This window comes from Atractosteus spatula, chromosome 2 (genome assembly GCF_055471065.1).
Source record: "Atractosteus spatula isolate fAtrSpa1 chromosome 2, fAtrSpa1.hap1, whole genome shotgun sequence".
In the NCBI taxonomy this organism is placed as follows: domain Eukaryota; kingdom Metazoa; phylum Chordata; class Actinopteri; order Semionotiformes; family Lepisosteidae; genus Atractosteus; species Atractosteus spatula.
This window is the reverse complement of record NC_142707.1, coordinates 5267453-5280047: the sequence shown is the minus strand read 5'-3', so window position 1 is coordinate 5280047 and position 12595 is coordinate 5267453.

Here is a 12595-nt window from a genome sequence, read left to right as displayed (position 1 = left end):
TGTAAATAAGTACCAGAACCTTTCTTCAGTCTTCTCTACTATGGGAAATAAGGCACATTTTCTGGTGCATGTCATGTGATTGTGGTGCTCTGCTGAAGGCAAAAACAAACCTGGCTAATGGGTCAGTCCAGACAGCCTCTAGGGTGGCAGTGATTGACAAATTCACATAACACGGAGCTACTGGAACACAGAAACTAAGCAGATGATTACTGAGAGATCTTTCATGTTGACAAGCATCTATGAACATCTAGTGGAACTAATGCTGTGAAGTGTTGGAGTTTACTGTTGGAGATGGAATGACTTGCCTGCTGCTCTTGGATGTTGTGGTATTTATTTGTATAAATAAACGAAGGAACAAGTAGTGGTTTATTCAATGCAGACATTATTAACATTAAAGCCCAGTTTTCTCTATATGAATTGTCTTTCTACAGAAGGTGCCTATCACTGGACATAAAATATCGGAACATTGTATTCTAACTTAATTTAACTGAACTACTTTTTCTCTGAACTGATCCTATTTAGCGTTTATCCCAGGTCTTAAACCATAGCCTTATGGACTCCACTTCTTTGGCCCCAATAGTCATCTAGACAGATATGTACCCAAGAGCAAAGGTTCTTGTAGGATGTATAATATAGTTTAGAAGCTACCCCATATTACCTTCTTGGTTGATTTACTGTATGTGGTTTCATTTATGTGGTTTTTATTTGCTTCTTTAGTTTTTTTTTATTTGTATAAACAACATTGTTTGCCCTACATTGCCTACCTTGAGCTTGGTTTTATTGTTCTGATGATGCCTGAACCTAGGCATGCACAACCAGACACAGTTCCCCTCTTAGCTGAAGATTGCCATTCTGGATGAACACCTACCAAGCCAAGCCATACACAGGCAACCTCAACTAGTCACCGCAGGGCAGAGAATGAACCTGAACCTACCATTTCTGAAATAATCTCAGCCTGCGCTGTTGGAAGATAGCTTTATTAGATGAACTGCCAGGGAAAAACAGGTTTTCAGATGATCAGAGATGCCGAATGCTTCATGCAGCAGTTCCTTCTCACTTGTAATACAATCATCATCATCAATTTTACCCAGTACAGATAATGCTACCTGCACATATGCATTATTTTTAAAAGTTGTTGATTTTATTTAATATTTAATATTTATTTAATGGACCACTTGGTCCATTTTCCTCATGTGGTTACTCATATCATATTAATCCAAGGATCTCATCCAGCTGTTTCCTGAAAACTCACAGGAACCTGGCTGAGCAATGTCAGATCCCCACAAACCTTTGTGTAAAGAGTCATTTCCTGATTTCAGTTCTAAATACACTCTCTTATTCCACTTGTGTGCTCAGGTCTCAGTGTCTCTAGTTCTCCCTATGCAGTCCCCTGGATTGACTTTGTCAGTAACTTTCAAGATTTTAAATACATCTGTAAAGTCCAACCATATCGTCCCCTATTCAGGACTAAAGAGATCCAGTTCCTTTAATACCAGAAATTAACCTTATTCGCCTTCTTGGAAATGATTTCCTTTTTGTAACGTGGTGACCAAAATTGTACGCAGTCATACAAAGCATTTTAAGTGATGGTCTTAGCAAGAGAATTTCAATTCCAGTAGTTTCCGCAATATATTAGTAATTTACCACATTATCTAGATGAGGACCCTGATGCATTCAACGTCTTGTCTTGCTGAGATTTTGGACAGAACTAAATTTCATTTTTCGACATTCAAAAGAAGTACTACTACTTCTGATAATACTACTACTTCCACTAATAATACATGTCTACATTGTGGAGGAAAGGGCAGTCAGTACTAATGCTGTTGTTTTTGTGCTTCAACTAGTATCTATGTTGCTGAGGACAAACACTCTGTCAATATCAGTGCTTTCTGAAAGAGGGTTGATTTCCAAGAACGACTTTGATGTGCAGATGATCAATGTCTTGTTGGAGGTTTCACTGACCTTATTATTGTGTCTCACCAGACTGAGAGGCTGCACAAGGGTGATTGAGGGCTTTGTTCCTTCTGAGGCTTAACCTACCTCAATAAACCTTTAGGTGCCCTTTCTGTGAACTCCGAGAAATAATTGACCAATTACCTGATATTTGCACCAATCTTTAGGAGCTTATTACTTCAAAAAATAAGCAGCAAATCCTTTAATATCACATCCGAGGATTTATTTTTTAAAGAACCTCTGTGCTCCGAGATGCACAGAGCTTTTGCTTCCACTGGTGCAGGCAGTTTTCCAGATACACAGTACCTATATTGAAATGTGAAGTGTTTTGAAAAGGAAAACAGTGGCATTGGTCAAATATGAAGAAAGAGTTGTTTTTTATCATTCACGCAGAGGAGAAATGAAGCTCACTAAAGGGCTCTGTAACATCACTTTGAATGTTGCAACATAGCATACTTGTTCTAATAAAAAAAAATGACAGTTTTCGAGCTATAAACTGGGGTGTCCCCAGCTGGTGAGGTTTTCCAGACAAGCAGACTAAGTCATAGATTAACTATATCCAGGCCTAAGCAAGTGTCACTCAGAAGAGGGAGGAATGGGCTGGGAGGGAGGGTAGACCAATACTCAGGCAGTTATCAGGCTACACAGCAGTAGTCACGGTTGATCATACTGGCTGCAGATCTCTGTGCAACATGCGGGTCAGATTCATCAGGTGATGGTGGAGGGCTCTTTCTCGGCAGCGACTTCCGAGGACACCCCTCTGTCCTTAGCACTTTGCATTCTGCAAGTGGGCAGATGGCAGAAGTGGGGGGTGAGGCAGTTCAAAAGAGACTAATGTTATACTATGACAAATTGAATCCAAACAATAAACCCCTGGTCAGACATACGGAATTATGCAGTGGCGACACACATAAGGACACGGTCCTCCACCCCCTCCACACATCGAGCCTAATAGCGGAGCTGCAGCCAAACCCGGCAAGACTGGTTGCAAGTAAATGGAACCAGATGACCTTTGGCATAAACACCAGGCTCATTTCCTATTCTCATCTGTCACTTATCCCCTAGCAGCAGGAGCCTTCCACGAGCCCACAGCAATGGGATGTGTATAATTAGCATTTACAAACGAAAACGACCCTGTTTTTTAATCTCATTGGTTGCAGTAAGGACCACTAATTTGATTTGGTCAAAAACAAAAAGACAGAGGAAAAGCTTAACCCACTAGGGCTCTGAACTCACTTAAGAACCTGAAACAAAATCTGCGGTTGGCAGCAAAATGTGAATCGAAGGCAGCGTAGCATCACTCCAGGTAAAGTACGGCAAGAGTAAGGGACAAAATTAAGGAGGACAAGAAATTGAGAATTCAAATGGGCCTGAATGAAAAAGCTTATATGTAATTTCTTTGTGACTTTTAGGGTGGTTTGGTGTGAATAATGCATTCAGTATCAGGCTACAAAATACACCTCACACAGTGAAAGTACACTTGTTGCTTAATTTTGCTGTGCTGGTTGGGAGTTTGGTGGAATGTTCTGCGATCCTGTTCTAGTGTATTTTTGAAATGTGTACACCACCTGTCCTGTTTTTGTAGATCTTCCTGCCACGCTGTCATCTTTTTTAAATTGATGGTTTCAGAAACATAGCATCATAGCATTCATAATGGTCTGTCTGAAAGATCAACAGACAAAATCCTGGGCAAACTGCAAGATAATTCAAGAAAATTTAGATACACGGCAATTCACATTGATCAACACTGCCTATTTGACACAGGCTGATCACTGATATTCATTCCTTACCTACAATGGCTAGTTTTACAGCTAACTAATAAACCTCAACAACGGTGAGAATACAGACATGTTGATTGATCAATTGATTCAAACAAAGTCATTGTGACTTCAGCATAAAACTAAAAGCAGAAGACATGGCCCTACAGGACCAGTAGTGACTATCTGTGATATATAGGAAGCCTGAAGCTTGAATGAACACTTGAAAGTGTACTACCTAATTCCTTGGCAAAAAGAGGCATTGTTTCTGTGGTAGTGGCTAACATTGTTGGTGGCCTGATGGCTTGGTGATCAGCGCTGGGGTCCAGGGGTCTCTGGTTCAATTCCAAACTGGCCCTTCTGTGTGGAGCTTGTATGCTCCCCCTGTGTCCAGATGTTCCAGTTTCCTGCCACAATCCAAAACTATGTTGTATAGGTGAACTGGCATCTATGAATAATCCACCAAGTGTGGGCGTGCCATGCCAAGGAACTGGTGCTCCATCCAGGACGTACCCTGCCTTATGCCCATTGTCTGCCAGGTCTGGCTCTGGCTCAGTGTGACCCAGTATTGTGCTATGTATAGATGGATAGATAACACTGCAGTCAACCACTGCCATGTCACATGACAAAATGCCCTGATGAAATGTGGAATGTGAAACAAATGAAGGATGGAATGTCCTGATGGAACACGGCCTGTGCTAGATAATGTGTCTCTCGCAATATAAAAGGATACTTCACAAACATACTGTTTTGATCAACCCTGTTTGCAAATACTTCTCATGTCAGCTTTCATGTCAGAGTCATTAATAGAGGCTCTTCACCCACAAAACCAGAAGATTTGTTATCAAAGAGGCTGAGTCTACAATCTTAGCGCCTGGAGCATCAGTTCTCTTGTTGCTTGCCTCTGATTTTCATTCCATCTCAGCCCTTAATGACTTAATCCAACCAACTAACTGAGTAAGACGTACAGTCAGCTCTGTTTTCCAGATCTTATTCAGGTGATAAGTGAAAGATGCCTCTAAAACCTACAGGAACCTGGCACTTAACCAGGTCTGCCTACACCTGACCGTTCTCATAAAACCACAGTTATGCCACCAAGAACATACCATCCTCATTGTAATCACAGTGTTTTTATTGCCTCAAGACTCTGTATCGCCCTCTAGTGGAACAGCCTCACGCCTGTTTGAGTCCATGTACCATTTAGGCTGATGTATGTCTGAAATGCAAATGGTTTGCAGAGCTATCCGCTTGCACACTAATTGCTACCATTGTGTTATAAGGGATTTTCCTGGGCCTACGAGGTTACACCTCCCATTCCAGCCAGATATTTGCAGCTTTTATCAGAATTTAACAATCTCTTTAAATATCCATACATGGAGTTTATAGTCTTTAAATTAAATCGGAAATTAACATCATCTCCAAAGGTTAGAGAGGGGGAAGAGAGAAAGAGTTTGCTCTGGATTTGAATGAGTTTGACTTTCTAGTGTCATCTTGGCTAAGCAGGTGTGCAAATGTTGTAGTTTCATACCATTCACCCCCTGTATCTGAGCTGTATTTGAACATTTTTAAGAAAATATTAGGAACTGGACAATTGTTATATAACAACAATATTTTCGATGTAAGTCTTCAGGGAGGTAAGTTGCGCGTGTTACCTGAGAAGGGGCCTTTCGCTGATTGAATATGACATTGTGGTTGTGTCTTTTTTTTCCCACAGTATATTTAAATAGCTCGATAATGATCTCTTGTCGGCTGGTGATTCCATGGAATCCCCTCATGCAAACAAGTCAGGGTGCTCAGTCAGAGAGGGCCACCGCTGCCAACATGTCCGGTCTGGAATTTTTAAGATGATTCATTCTGCACACCTACTGTACATACAGCATATACAGCATATACAGTATGAGAAGAAGGCCCTGCAAAACATGATGTGGGGAAAATAGTATTGTGTTTTTTTTTTTTATTAAGATGTTTTTGCTGCTGTTCTGTAAGTCTTTCTTTGAATCTGGCCTTGCGGCTTCCTGCATCACCTCTCACACTTCCTGCAGAAACTTCCATAATTGGCCGTAGGGATGGGTTGATTATGTAATTGCATTAGAAACCTCTAATTGTGCAATGTGGCTGGTGAAGAAATGGGGACTTTTCATTGCTGGGGGGGCTATACTCAGGTGTAGAAAGAGCAGAGAACAGAGGGAGGTAGATAATCGTAATGGGGGGTGGGGGTTAGCCAGGCAGTGAACGAATCTTTGTCCAAACTGCTCCTTCCAAAAAAGTTATTTCCCTTCGAGAGCACCGCCCACCTCACCCTGACTCTCCTGCATCTGCTGCCTCCAGCTGGAGCAGAACACAGCCAGCAGCGGAGCTGCCCCACAGAGGGGAAGAAGAAAAACAGGCACTTCTTTGCGCAAAGGGTTGTGGGAGCGTGGAACAAACTACCCAGCTTCAACAACAAACAGCTGGATGAGATCCCTGGATCAATGAACTGCTGTCAAAAGGGATAGGTGAGCTAAATGCCCTCCTCCTCTCTCTTACGTTCTTGTGAGTGAACATATTATATATATGTATATACTCAAAATAAAGAAATGCTCTCTGGGCAGGAGAAGACCAATAAGGGAATCAAAAATATTGATTGATACAGGGACAGTCGCACATAGGCCCTTCCAAATCACTTCACTGCAGAATTGTGCAGGAAACTTTTTTAGTTGGCTGATTCCTTGACAGGTGATTAAGTTATACACTTATAAAGATGCATTGTAATGAAATGGGGGTGTCTGGTATTTTACCACATTTGTTGTAAAATGCTTAAATTTTCCTTTGGACAACTGCAACTTTAAAACAGCTTTTTTATTACTTAGTACAATTCGCTGGTAGACTCAGGGTGCAGAGAAGGTGAGGGTGGGATTTTGTTCCTCTTTAAATGTTGTTGCTCATGGTCAATCTTGGTGGTCATCTCCATCAGACAATCCGAACACCTGGACCCAGACTGAAATCAACTTTTCAACAAATCTTCCTGTGGCAGAGTACAGCCTTGTATTTGGGTTTCTATTGAGCACAAAGAAGAAACCATTACTGATTAAACAGCTGCTTTTCATCTACTACTACAATTGGGCGTAGCATGTAATCCAGACCTAATTTCAATCAGCTTTTCAATAGTTTTCATGCTAATTGTTCTTACAAAAGAAAATGTGCATGAAAAAACGTCACAATTGCTGTAACAATTTTTACCTGGAAAAAAAGAGCTCAGATTACGTGCAGACCATTAGCATTAAAAATCAGCATCACTGATGGGATATAATTAATCATGATTTTTATCATGTTCAGCTTGATGCCTTTTACCCAAGAAAAGGTTTTGATTGTAACACAAATATGCATTTTACTATTACAATCAACATCACGATATTGCGCCTACAGCCAGCGGTTTGGACAGTACATTACAGTTACCATTTCACCCGGTATATCACTGTCTTTAGATGTAATTATGGCAAATTGGTGAGGAACAAAATTGATTGGTTGTGGTATCGCTTGCTCTTTCAAGAGCTAAATCTTCTCTGTAATATTCGTTGACCCGTTATGTTTAAACACCTGCACAACTGCGGTGTTTTCGGGTGTTTTGCCCGTCGTTTACTGGTATGAGGAGAGCGTCTGCGACGGATGTTGAATGTGTGTGTGTACAGTACGCGTGCTCGCGCTCGAGTGTGCAACGGAAGGGAAATAGTACCGCTTTTGTTAGTGGAAAAAGCGTCTCTACCAGTTCCTCTTTTTGTCAGAAGAATATTCAAATCGCTTAGCATTGGTTTTCACTTGCCTTGTCACAGTGGATAAAAGTTTCCCTTGGTCACTGGTATTTGGCATCAGACTTGAATAATAACGAATGAAATCCTCACAACTATATTGTAATTAATGTCGTTTTCAGTTTGTTTCGAGTGCGCCAGAAATTCACGTAATGGTAAATGTTACTTCCTGCAATGCGTCCGTCAATACACAGAGCTTCATTTTTACAGTAATATGAATTAGTAACCATATTGAGAAACATCTACAATAATCTGTATTTATGATTCATGTTGTATGACAAACTTTCGGTATGTCGTATTTTATTCTCGCCCTTGCAAAATCAGTATTATAATTCGGCCCTCGCACAAAAATTGTCACATTTTACAGGGGATAAATACAAAGCTATAATGTTTTAGGGTTCGGATTTTAGGAAAGTGTCAAAGGGAAGGAGAGGGACAGAGGGTCGCCCGATCTGTGTTTTGGCTGTCCTAGAACTTGTACGACTGTTTAATGGAATCTGTACTTCTGCATGTCCCATCGCTCTCAATTCAACGGGAATATCCAGACAGTCCGGGATCCCGGGGGACGCTGCTCACCTACACATTATGCCTCGTGTTGGTTTCCTGAGCCCACTGGGGACCCCAGTTCATTAATTTTGCCAAAAACCACAGAGAGTGAGTCAGACCGTCTCCCACTCAAGTCTATTCTGTAACTCTCTCCAGTAGGGGAATCTTAACATTAACAATATTTAATTTACTAAAATACTAAAATATCATTTTCTATTTTTTCCCTAATGAAAGCCGTTTTTCCAAGCCAACTGTACTTTTTTTTATTTATTCAAGCCCAAAGTTACCAATTGTGAAAAACTCCAGAAGGATTGATCACAGTTGTAGGTCACCTGGTGATTAGTAGGCTGTGCACATGAAAGTTTCCCCAGTTTAAGGTTCTGACCCATTTGCAATGCTCAGGTAACGCTATCAAGCAGATACTTTGGTTTCTAGGCTCTGTCTCTGGCAGAACAGGTTTGGACTGGCCTGAGTAACACCACGATTGTTAGCCATATAATGTTATCAAGAAAGTCCTTCCAAGGCAGCAGGATAGCTGGAGCAGGTGCAAACTTCCATCCATTTTATCCAATTCAGAGTTGTGGGGGAGCTGGAACCCATCCCAATAGGCACAAAGCAGGATACGCCAGTCCATCACAGGGCAGAGACACGCAGACACGCACACACTCACATCAATGAGCCAGTTTCCCCAGAAGTCATTTAACCTACCAGTATGTTTTTACACTGTGAGAGGAAACCGGGGCACCTGGAGGAAACTCACACAAACACAGGAGGAACATGCAAACTCCACACAGATTGCACTTTGCTAATTGAACCCAGGCCCCAGAGTGTGCTGTGGCAGTTGGATAGTTTTATTAATTCTTAGCTATTACATCCTGAGGGAGGGGGCAGGGGGGCAAAGCATGAGATAAATATTAACACAGTGTACTTCTTTTTACTAAACATAAGGACAATGTTGTTTGAAAGCTGGACTGATGAATATCCGTCAAGAGCTCACCAGCCCAATTGAAAGATGCTGCCTACAGGCAATTTAATCCCACTGTGCTATGGAAGTCCCAATGATCAGATCTATTTGCCTAAGGAAAAACCCTTCATTCTGGTTTGTGAGGGAGGCTTCACGGTGTTGCCTGATCAAGATCATCCACTGGACCGAAGATCTGGCGAATCCGTGAGACACTGTTGTTCCTTTCGGGTGCTGGGGTGACCTTTCAGTTGGGCATACCACTACTGGGAGAAACGTGGTCAGGGCAGAAAGTTATTGAAAATGAGACATTTTCGTAGTTTTAATCTGATCACAGTGATTCAGATCAGGACACCATGACTAATGGGGAAGCAGCTTCGGCCTTCACAGGGTATCTGTCAGCACGCTCCTAAATGAGCATTTATAGCACTGAAAGAACTATCTTTCACTATGTAAGTCATCTCAACTGCTGCTGTCGAATTTGCTTTCCATTGACTTGTAATTTCAGGTGAAATGAATAATTTGCAATGTGTGTAAATGTCAATGCTCAGTCTTTCCAGAAGCTAAACAGTTTATGTATATATTAATTCTTCAGACAAAGAGCCATATAGGGGCATTTTAAGAAATCTGGACAAAGTGGAATGTTTTACATTGAAATTGCATTTATGCAATGTTTTGAGTTATGTTGTTTGATTACAATTAAGGCAGCAGGGTGGTGTGATGGTTATAGACACTGCCTCATAGTTCTTGAGTCCTGATTATGATGCCAGGCCTGAGGGCCTTCTGTGTGAAGTTTGCATGTTCTCTCTGTGTTCATCTGGGTTTTTGCTGTATGCTCCAGCTTTCGAAGGCCATGCTGGCTAAGTTAACTGGAGTCTCTATATGGTGTGATCTCTGAGTTCCTGTATGTGTGTGCCCTGCCCAGAGTGCAGACATGCCTTGTGCCCTATGCTTCCGGGATAGGCTCTGTGTTCCTGCAGTTTATGCCTGTATTCCATTAATATTTATTACGGCTAAACTGAGACAAACAAGCCAGGTCCAGTCAGGTCCTGAGCCAGCTTTGAACCCACATTGTGCAATGACAGTCTCGGATTTTCATTGTCACCTGCTTCCCTCAATATGCACACATTTAAAATGTTGGTAACATGATGTAGTTTGAAATTTATACTGGGGAGAACATCAAAAAAAGGTAAAAAGGCTATACGTCCAACCTAGCTTTTCTCTGTCTAATGTGAATTAACACCATGATGACCATGATGTGGTTTGTATGCATTGGTCATGTCATGTTTTTTATCAGTCAGAAGTGCTGAGGTCAATGTAAGAGTCTGACTAGTCTTGTGTCTTTTTGGATTGCCGTCTGTGAATGAGGGAGCCATATGAAGCGTTTCAGGTGGGTTGGTTAAAAGTGATTGCAAGGAGAATCCAGGTGGCTGGAAAACACAGTCCACCTCTCTCAAATACCCAAACTAAATAATGAGTGTTCAGGCCTGTATCTGGAACACAGTAAGCTGAAACAATTCCCCATTTTTAAACTAATCATTCACTTCTTCCCTGCTAAAATAAATAACTTTTCATTGTGTTCTTTCCTGTGCCACGCAGATAAAGGAGATCCTTGAGAAGACCTGCTCTCTCTAAAGGAATTAAAGATTCAAAGATCCCATTACACCAGCATTGACAGTGAGGAGGCTCGTCTCATTTTTGGGGGGGTTGTAGTTGATTACATACAGTTGACCTTTAAGAGCTGATAGCCAGCACTTTTTTGTTTGTGAAGTAACATATAGCAAAGCTAAGTACAGCCCGACGGTAGTAAGTGACACTTTGGTGTGATATAAAACCATTCATTTTTCCCCTGAGAGTGTTGTTTCTTTTGATTAGCTAACACACCAATGAGCAGCAGTATGTGTCTGGCTTGAAGCTGTCCATTAACTATTAGTTGTCAACTATCAGAGTCTTAGCGTGCGAAGGTCTCTGTGGGCCAGGAGCGCTTAAAGTTGCACCTCCTCTCAACACAGCTGAATAAAGCTTAACAATCAATGCTACACATGCGGGGCTGCTCCAGTGTATAGTCCTGTCCACCTTATCGCTTAATGATCCCGGATTTCAGCTGTCGTTTAGCTTCTTTTACCCTTACTGGGGGTTCTGTATAACACAAGTGTCAGTAGCTCCAGTCCTGCAGAGCAAGAGTCGTCTGTAGTTTGTTCATCCTGAGCCCCGAATTACTTTATTGAACACTGGGCACATGTCCTGCATGTGTATAGACGCTGGCTTTAATCCTGACTACAAAAACTATACGGGAGGGACTCTGTAGAACCAGGGCTGCAAACCTCTCTCTCAGGAGAACGTCTTTCTAAACCCCTTAGAAGCCACGCTTTTTCACGCTTTCGAAGCGCAGCGCACCTTGGCCAAGTTCATGAAACGTGGGCCAGCCTGTGAAATTTGTACGCCCTTTTGCCTAAACAGATATCGGTGCGTTGAAACTGAAACGTATCAAATATACAATTCAGAGTACTAGTTTATAAAGCCTAGTGGGATGCTGTCAACACGCACCGAGAGTCTGATTATCCCTCAATGTCGCAGGCTTGACATACTGAAGAGGATGACAACTTGCCCTACTCACAAATGAAAACGCGATGACATACGCGGTTTTATTTGTTTATAATTACAATTCTTGTTAAAATGCACTCACTGTTAAAAACAAAATACACAGTTTAGGGGCCGGTATACAAATTGCTCAACCGAATCTTTTGCGCGTGCATAGTTGTGACAAATAACTTTAGAAAATGTAAAAAAATATTTAATACGAGATGTTTAAACTTTAATTTTATTTAATAATACTTTGCCGGTATGTGTTTCTCATTTTGCCGAGGAAACAAAACAATTAACATTAGTGCGACCTGGCGAAGCCCTGGACGAGTTGAAGCACAGCTGGCCGGTTCAGAAGGGTGTGTCCGAAAAAGACCAATTCATTTCTGATTTGGGTTGCACTGGGACTCCGGACCCCGGCGATGAACAACATAACTTAAAAGTTGAAAAATAAAGGCACCGCTCCCTCTGCCCCCAAACCACAGATAAAATTATTGGATGGAGTAAATTTACCGCGTTACCGTAAGACTACCGTAAATATGGGAATGGCAACAACAAGAGATGGGTGTTGTATTAATGGGAAGTGTGGAGAATGCTGTGCTAATGAAATCATGATTGTAATATTTAAAAAGAAACTTAACCGGACTTTCCCTTAACGCGACACAATAACAACAAACAAGGAACGTCGCCCAGTTCCCTTGACAAAAATTATTATTTTTCAAAAAAGGCGCAGATAAGACTTTTTTTTTTCTTTCTTGTTTCTAAATTGGTGAAATCCGATCCATGACGTTTCGTCCTTTGCGGTTCCTTTAAAGGCTGCGGGTTCCGATCGCTTTTCCACTTTGCAGCTCGTCTAACCGGAACTTTTCTAACCAAATCGAGAGAGAAAGGGGCGGCGCCGGATCCTCGCGCCTTATTTGGGGCTTCCAGTTCAGGCTCGAGCTTTTGGCTGGGCACTCCAGCTCAAGTCTGCGGGTCTGCGGAGCACTTGCAATGTTTACAAGCGATTA